The sequence below is a fragment of the Aythya ferina genome (assembly GCF_964211825.1).
Source record: "Aythya ferina genome assembly, chromosome: 4".
NCBI classification, from domain to species: domain Eukaryota; kingdom Metazoa; phylum Chordata; class Aves; order Anseriformes; family Anatidae; genus Aythya; species Aythya ferina.
Window position 1 is genome coordinate 74,571,643 of NC_140300.1, and position 8,207 is coordinate 74,579,849.

The window sequence follows — 8,207 nt, forward strand, 5'->3', positions numbered from 1 at the left end:
ATGTAATCTCTTGCATTTACTCTCCTTTTGCATTATTTTTGACCATGTGCAAAAGTTCCCTTTAGCTTTAGGCTTCAACAATTCAGCTTCCAATACTAGGAAAACAAGAAAGCCTAATAACCCTTGACAGTTTGCATAAACTCAATAGCTGTTCCACTGAAATTTGATAGAAAATCCTGCACCCCTTATATTCAAATCACTACATGAATTAAACAAGTCTTTGATTTACTCTCTAGAAGTAAATTGTTTCAGGTTCATTGAAAATGTACAATAATCAATTTCCTAAAAACCCCTGGAACTACAGTCAACTAATTTTTTAATACATTTGTTTAATAATAATTTCCCTCCCCCCTTGATCAAATTAAGGGAAATATTAAAGCTTGTGAACAACTATGATAGTTTCAAGGTAGATCACTTTGTTTTCCTGAACTCTTTCAGTTTCAAATACATGCTCAAATAATTTCACTTGACCAAATGCAAAATACTTTCCTTTACAGCTGCCCAAAATAATACAGGATTTGAGCTCTCTTAACTCTTACTCTCCAAACTCCAAGGGAAAAATAGGTTTGCATACTGACAGTCACTATAGTGATTCCAGACAAGGTATGCAAAAAAAAACAACACCCCACACTTGTTTTACTAGTCCGTACTGACACTTTCTGAGCAATAATGGAGATTTTTGGAGCTTTTTATAGATAAGAGTTTCTCAGTGAAGCTGAAGAGAACTCTTTGCCATCTGTGTTTAAGTGTATGGATAACCACTGCAAACTCCAGCATTTTGTACCTAGTCCAAAGTCTGCAGAACTCATTTGTAGTTCTGTTTATTGTGAATGGTTTTCATGTTTGCAGTAGGTAAAATGTCTTTCTGAGCTGGCAGAAAGAGCCTGCTCTTGTGTAATGATGAGGTCTTGCTGTAGGAAAGCATAATGGAATCTTTCAAATATGTAAAACTGTATTTTGACCCTGCTGGACCTAAATAACCAGAAGCCTTGCCACCTTTTAGTAATGTAGGAAAAGGAAAAATTTCTGGATGTCTCTACATCTCTTACCAGCCTACCAATTTCTCAGTATTTCAACTGGATAGGTCAACTTGTTCAAATACTTCTTATACTATGAACTAATGACTCTTTTGAAAGCCATCACCACTCCCAACTTAAATTCCTATACCTTCTGGGAAAAAAAAAAAACAAACAACAAACACTTGATTAGATGAAATACATGCAACAATATAAGAATATGTTTTCCATATGCAGTGGATATAAATATTTGGTAACTTTCACCTATTACAACTCACTCCCTTGGACATTGCACATAATAACGCCAAGTCCTTCCTCACTACCTGGAGTTTTGCTGTGTTAAGATGCTGCTCTCACTCTGCAGCTGGAATCTCTTTGCTCCAGCATTCGCCAAACCTTTGCTTTAGACCTGAAGTGGGCAGTCACAGCCAGCAACCAGCATTATGAAGAGGAGGTACACCATGCCCAGATCTGGTATTTGTCTCATGAGCATCTTTCCAGTAGTTTCGAAGTCACGGTGATATAAACGATACATAACAAACCTGTCCTATAGTTATGAGGAAGTGCCAGGAATCTTTTTCATCTCTCTATAATTTTGTATAGTTGCTAACACAAGAATATGTATACAAATCAAGTGTGACAGTTACATCAACGTAACCAAAAATGACACTCAAGCAGTTTCTGAAAACAAAATAATCAAGGCATACATGTATGTAGTAAGTGCTGAGGGTATCATCTGCCTCCAGACAGGTCTCTATTCCCACTGCCTCTTATACGGTTAAGATTTTCTAGTACTTTCACTGTCACTGTTCATTTTCAGCATGGGTGATTTATTTTACACAGAAGGAAAACAAAGGAACAAGAAAAAAAACAACTGTGCATTTCTCCTGTGTGATCTTATACGCACTTTGGGAGCAAAAAAGGTTAAATCTCTTTTATCTTGAATATATTTAATAAATTAAATCACTTTCTAATCAGCTCACCCTTTGCCGCACTTCACTGATACCTCACCATAAACTTCACTGAAGTATCTGAAAAATATGCAACTGAGAAAAAAGCATTACCAAGGTGGTAGGATGCATGAGGAACATACTGATGAATAAAACAGTACAAAGGTGTACAAAGGTGTAATGCCTTTGTACAAAGTGACAACACAGCCCACAGCAGACAGCCTGTGCAGCACTTGCCACCCAATGTCCTGGAGCACGCTGCAGAAGGATTAAGAGACCCCAGCAGCCTCTCTCGGCGCCTCACAGCCCTGGAACATGAAGATGCAAAGGGACGAAAATCAAAACCGACACAAAAATACCTCTCCATAGTAACTAAACTGTGAAACTCAGTATTACCAGAAATAACTAAATCCAGCAACAAAACTTACAAGGAGGGACATGATATTTATAACGACACCAAGATTACTGAGTTCTTATCAATTAAGTGCCATGTACAGTGATTTAGGCCAATACGTAACTATTGGAAACTATGGCAAGAGACAGCATAAAAGTTACAGGTACGTTCTTTCATCTTGTTTTGACGCATCTGGCACAGATGTACACAAAGAGTAGAATTGAGTTTTGAAGTTAAATGAATATGAGAAGGGCATAAAATACTGCATGTATTCCTTTTTCCCCATAAAACATACCTCTACTTATTTTCCTTACTGTATCAGCCCAGTTATGTAAAACATAACTGCACAGAATATTACTTTCTAACTGTTTGACCAATATGGCATAATTGAAAGATTTCATACTTATGTTTGCATTAAAAAACAATCAAACAAACAAACAAAAAACTGAAAATGTAAGGAAAACTACTATTAACAACAAACATTGACTGTTAGTGATTTGTGTGTATGCATGCAGTGTACAAGAAATGATTTTCTTTGAACACAGACATTTTTACAGGGTCCTTTCTTTTCATGAGTCAACTTTACTGCAAACATGTGTGACTGTGTGAAGATAATGTAACAACTGGAAAAAATGTATACTCCCTCTTCCCATTTTCCCCAGTGCCCTATATAGCGTGCTATATAATATTACTTTAATCATGAGTATTTTTTTCTCTAGCATAGCTGTCTTCTGTCATCTGTTTTCACTCTTAAGCAATTCTGAGAGATTTGTTTTTTTTTTCTTGGTTTTTTTTTTTTTTTTGGTTGGCCAGTTTGTTTATTTATTTATTTATTTATTAAACATCCAATTCAACTATTAACTCATCACACATCAGCTAAGTGAGAAAAAGAAAAGGTCATGATAATCAGGAAAATTCTTAAAGAGGATTATTTAGTGCAATCAAGAATTTAATATTTCCCCCTTTTACATGGTTACCATTTTCTGTTTGAAAGTCATTTTTTGCAAGAAAATTTTATCTTCTATTCTTGTAACACCTCAAGAACATATTTACACTTTTTCTTAGGTTTAAAATATTTGCACACACTGTCTTAGAAGCATATTGGTTTACTTTTCTTCCATTTATACTTACTACAGAGTTTGACACAATCCTTTCACCTAGCTTAGTTAGATTCATTGCTATTGGTTAACTTCCCTCTGAACCAAACTGGAGCAGAGGCATCACAAAGTGAAGGCAGGCTCCAGGATGCCTTGTTGGAGTCAGTGCTTTATTCTCATAGTTGGAACAGAGCTGTACCAAAATCATATTTCTATACTTGATTTACTGTTAACACTTAGGCCAGCTTTTTATTTCTGAACACTGTGCCAGTTAGACTCTAGCCCATCAGCAGTCATTCTTACTTAGAAATTACATTTTACTTACAGTAAATTCACCAGCCTAGAATTGTCCATTTACTGCTTTATTTTTTTTTTTTTTTAGTAGTAGTAAAGCAATCCAATGTATTGATCCAGCATTTTCACATAAGCTTTACTTAGAACTTAATTTGACTGGTGACATTGGTCCCAAATAATTATTCCAATATTATATTTTACAAAATAATACTACCTAAAAATGACTGATACGGTATTTCTGGTATGTCTCACTGTTCACACGTATATACATTCATGTTGTGATATAGTTTTTTTTAACTGTAGCAGACCTCTTGGATAATTTTCCCTAAATGAACACAAGTGGGTTAAAGAGCAAATTCAGGATAACGTGGTTATTACATTTGCTAGGATTAGAAACAAATAATTGTCAATTCCAATAAATAACTGAGAAAAAGTCATTACTATCAAGAAATAAATATCTACTGCCTAAAAGCAAAATAATTCTAAAAATAATGAACTTAAAAGTGTTAGTTACACAGCAAGCTTGAAGCAAAACTTGACATTAAAAACAGACAGAAAAGCAACTATACCAATGTATTTCTCCATATATCTTTGGCAGTATTACCTTTCCTTTAGGGAAAGCCTGAGGAGCATATTGAAAACTAGCACACTACATAAAAGCCAAAGCTGAGTTTCTGTGTCATTCAAGGAAGACAGCAGTTAAACACAAGGTAAAATCAGCTAACGAAGCTCTGAATCACATTTGTTCCCTTTAAACTCTCATACTGTTTCAGCACTGAAGGTTTCTATATTTTAATGGCAGAATCTACATGGCTTGGCTGTTCAAGAGGGCTTGAAGCCAGGTTTTCACGATACAACCTTATGTGTCCTCTGTGCTGTCTTCTCTGGAATATTCTCCAGGTCAAAATGGGGTGTCAGGACCCCTTCTGTCTCACGGATGTTTTACATGGGACATAGAGCTTAAGGTGATAGTTAAGATCTTGAACCAGAGACAGACTTCATTTTATTGCCTGTTGAATCCAATATACCCGTGCAGTAACACTTAGCAGCTAACTGATGCCTCCTGTAGGAGTACTGACGGGTTAACCACCCCATAAACGTATACCCTGTTTCGTCATTTATGTACACTTTCAGAAAGTTACCCCATGATCAGTTATAAACAGCGCATCCTAAAAAACATCACTGGCACAACAGAACAGAAGTAATGGTATGAAGCAGCACTTGAGGCCAATGAGAGACAATGCTGCCTTCCTCTTTCCAACAGTCATTACTGCACCGGCTCTTCTTCACTTACTGATATTTGCCAAAAGTGGCTACAAGAAATGGCAGAGAAATGTGTGCCTATAAAAATCTTTCCCCTTTGCTTTCCTGCTTTGCCTGCTGGCCGGCATGACATGCAGTAAATGGGTTATACTATCTTGGCCCCAGTTTAGTTTGTGAAAGTTTTTTCATGGATGACTTTTTTCCCCCCTTTATTTCAGCAGATTGTGATTGTGCCATAGCTTAATTAAACTTTTCTGGTCCTAGGTACTTTTACTTCAGGAAGATTTTGTGTAAGGGAAAGGAGGGTGTTTAGACTTACTTTGAATGTCCTTGCAGCTGTGAAATGTGGATGGCAGCGTTGCTGGAACAAACTCTCTTGTGAGGTTTCCTGTACTTTCTGCTTGCAGTATTGCCAAGAATATTCCTAGGGCAGCTTTTTCACAGTAACTTGGAATTTCACACTCAAGATGAAAGCAATGCAAAAGCAAATGAGAAGCAGAGTTTAAAAAACATATATTTCAGGTTAGCTGTGTTAAATTCAAGAAATGAGCAAGCTTAAAGGAAATGAAAAGATTCCTTCTTTTTTTCCCCTCCTTCACCAACTAATAATTTCTTAATATTTCCTTCCGCTTTCCCCTGCCATCCATCAACAGTGCACAGAAGTTGCTTCTACTTTATCTGCTATTTACTGGCACTTGCAACTTACTTCTCTGAAAAAAGGTTCATATGCATCTGGTTCATGAATTTCAAACAGCCTCTGGATTTCTGCTTATAGTTGGAAACAACTGAAGTGGCACAGTACTATGGCTGAGTTATGCATGTTCATAAAAGGACTGTCCCCTCTTGGCCTAGAGAAATTTAGCCCACAGGTCTTCATCCTGTATGTGTTTAAGCATTCAGCATCAAGCCTTGTATCATGTTTTACCCATGTAACTCAGGGCAGAAAATAGCAAGGCAGCTCTGTGCCCCATGACCTGTAGAAAAGTTGCTGGTCACTCAAGAAACCTACCAAAGCAGCCTCCACGTTGCATGTGAAATTGCTCACTTGAGAAATATTTCCATCTTCAGCTTCTCCAAGGACATCTGTTTAGCTTCTGACTTTTTAAAGCACCTTTTGTCAGCAGCTGAAAAACAGGAGACGTGTTAGAGTCATTTCTGGGACTGCTGCTAAACTCTTGCATGCGCTGTGCCTCATGCCAAAGTGTTACAGCACTTGGGTCTCGCATGCAATATTGTCTGTGGTGTAACCACAAGGACAGCTTCCAAGCCCTGCAGATTTAATGAGTCTGAGCACACTTTTCACAACAAAAAAGTGGAGCAGCTGGAACCTGAAACAAATACTCAGAGCTTCATTTTCTAAGGACCATATGTGTAGAGAGGACCTAATGCAAGTGGTAAACACTCAGAGGCCTTAGAAGACTTGGTAGATTTATGAATGGAAATGTAAAGATGCCCAAATTCCAGGATCAGTTTGCTTAAAAAGGTGATTTTCATATCGTGTGATAATGCTTGCAAGTCTCTCAGCTTATCTTTTATTGCCTAGTACTAAATACACACATAGAGAGTGACAGAGATGTGTTCAACAGTCATCTACTGGTGTAAAAGTCCAGATGAATGCTTTTGTTGCTTGGAGGTCTTCCTTCAAACACAAACGGAAAACTGGATGAAGCATCAACATTTCTCTTGCTTCACACAGAACAATTAATCTGTCCAGCAACTGACATATACTTCTCAAAGGCCAAGAGTGTAAAGCCATAGCCTTTGTTTGCAGGGAAACAAAGAAAATTCTGTAGATAGCCTCCATCTCTTGTTTCTCTTATCCTATTCTGCATTTCATATCCTAGAAACATTAAGGTCCAGATGAACAATTTTAGGAACGTCTGCTTTTGCCAAGAGCTGACATTGTTCTTCCAGAGGTACACAGAGCTGGTTCCAGATTTAATACCAGCTTTTCTCTCATGCTCCTCAGGTGCCTCTTCTTTACAGGAGCTACTGCTAAACTTCTCTCTTAGAAACACAAGAGAAAGAAGTCACAGCCTCAGTATTCATAGAGAATATGAAAAGAAATACTGTACTTTTCAGGGAAGAACACAGCTTGGGAGGGAATGAGAATGAATCATAGTGAATCATTTTCACTCACTGAATATAGTACAGAAATGGTAGGGGGAGGAGAAGGGAGGAGTGTGAAGACATTTGCCTCTGTCATTTTGTAAAGTAACAGCCAAACCTTCTCAGGACTCCTTTAAAAGCTGTGTGAAATGTTTAGTGTGGATTTACTTTCTGTGCAAACACTTAGTAAAAGGACAGCATATGAGAAAAATAAAACCACGCTAATTTAACAGTGGCAGTGAGCGTTAAGATGACAGACTTTGAGACCATGGCATCCAAGGTCTGGGTGCTCTGCTGAGGGAGAAGGAGTATACTTGTGATTTCACAAGTATACTTGTGATTTCACCTTGTGAAAGGTGAGGCAAAAAAAAAGTCAGGCAGATCAACATAGTTCAAACACAATAGAAGAAGTGTTACAGTCAAGCACTTCCAAAGTGTGCAAGAAGGATTCTCTACCTTCTGCCAAGCATAATGTAAAGTAAGACAATTCTCCCTATGAGGCGACCAAATGAACCCATCTTAGTGTATACGTTTATATTCTGCATGAAATAGCAACGATTGTGGAGATGTATTGGTTTAAATACATTGGTGCAGAATCCCATCAACAAATTACAGTGGTACAAAATTTACATTTAGAATGGGCCTAACAACTACAGGCTAACTGACCACAGGGTAAGAGTGGAGAAACTTCTCTCCTAAAAAGCAAAGGTATTTATTTAAAGCAAGTATCCTGTGTATGCTTTGTCTGGATCAGTTTCTGTAGAGTGAAAGCTAGCTATACAAAACAAGAAATACTTCTCTCTCTCTCTCTTTTTTTTTTTTTTAATCTTTATTTTCAAAAAAATGTTGTTTTAATGCGAGAATTTTGGACCATATGAATAAAGTATGTTTTGGTAAGTTACTTGGGTCATTCTGGAGAGAAAATGCCTTCAAGAAGATAAAAAGGAACCTGTCACTTTCTAAATTAAGAGTTTATTTGAAGAGAATGAACCACATATTTATATTTTTTCCATAAACACTGCTATGTGTAGGCCCATGTTGTGATGACATGCACAAACAGCTGATGATGAAGATGGACAAGAAC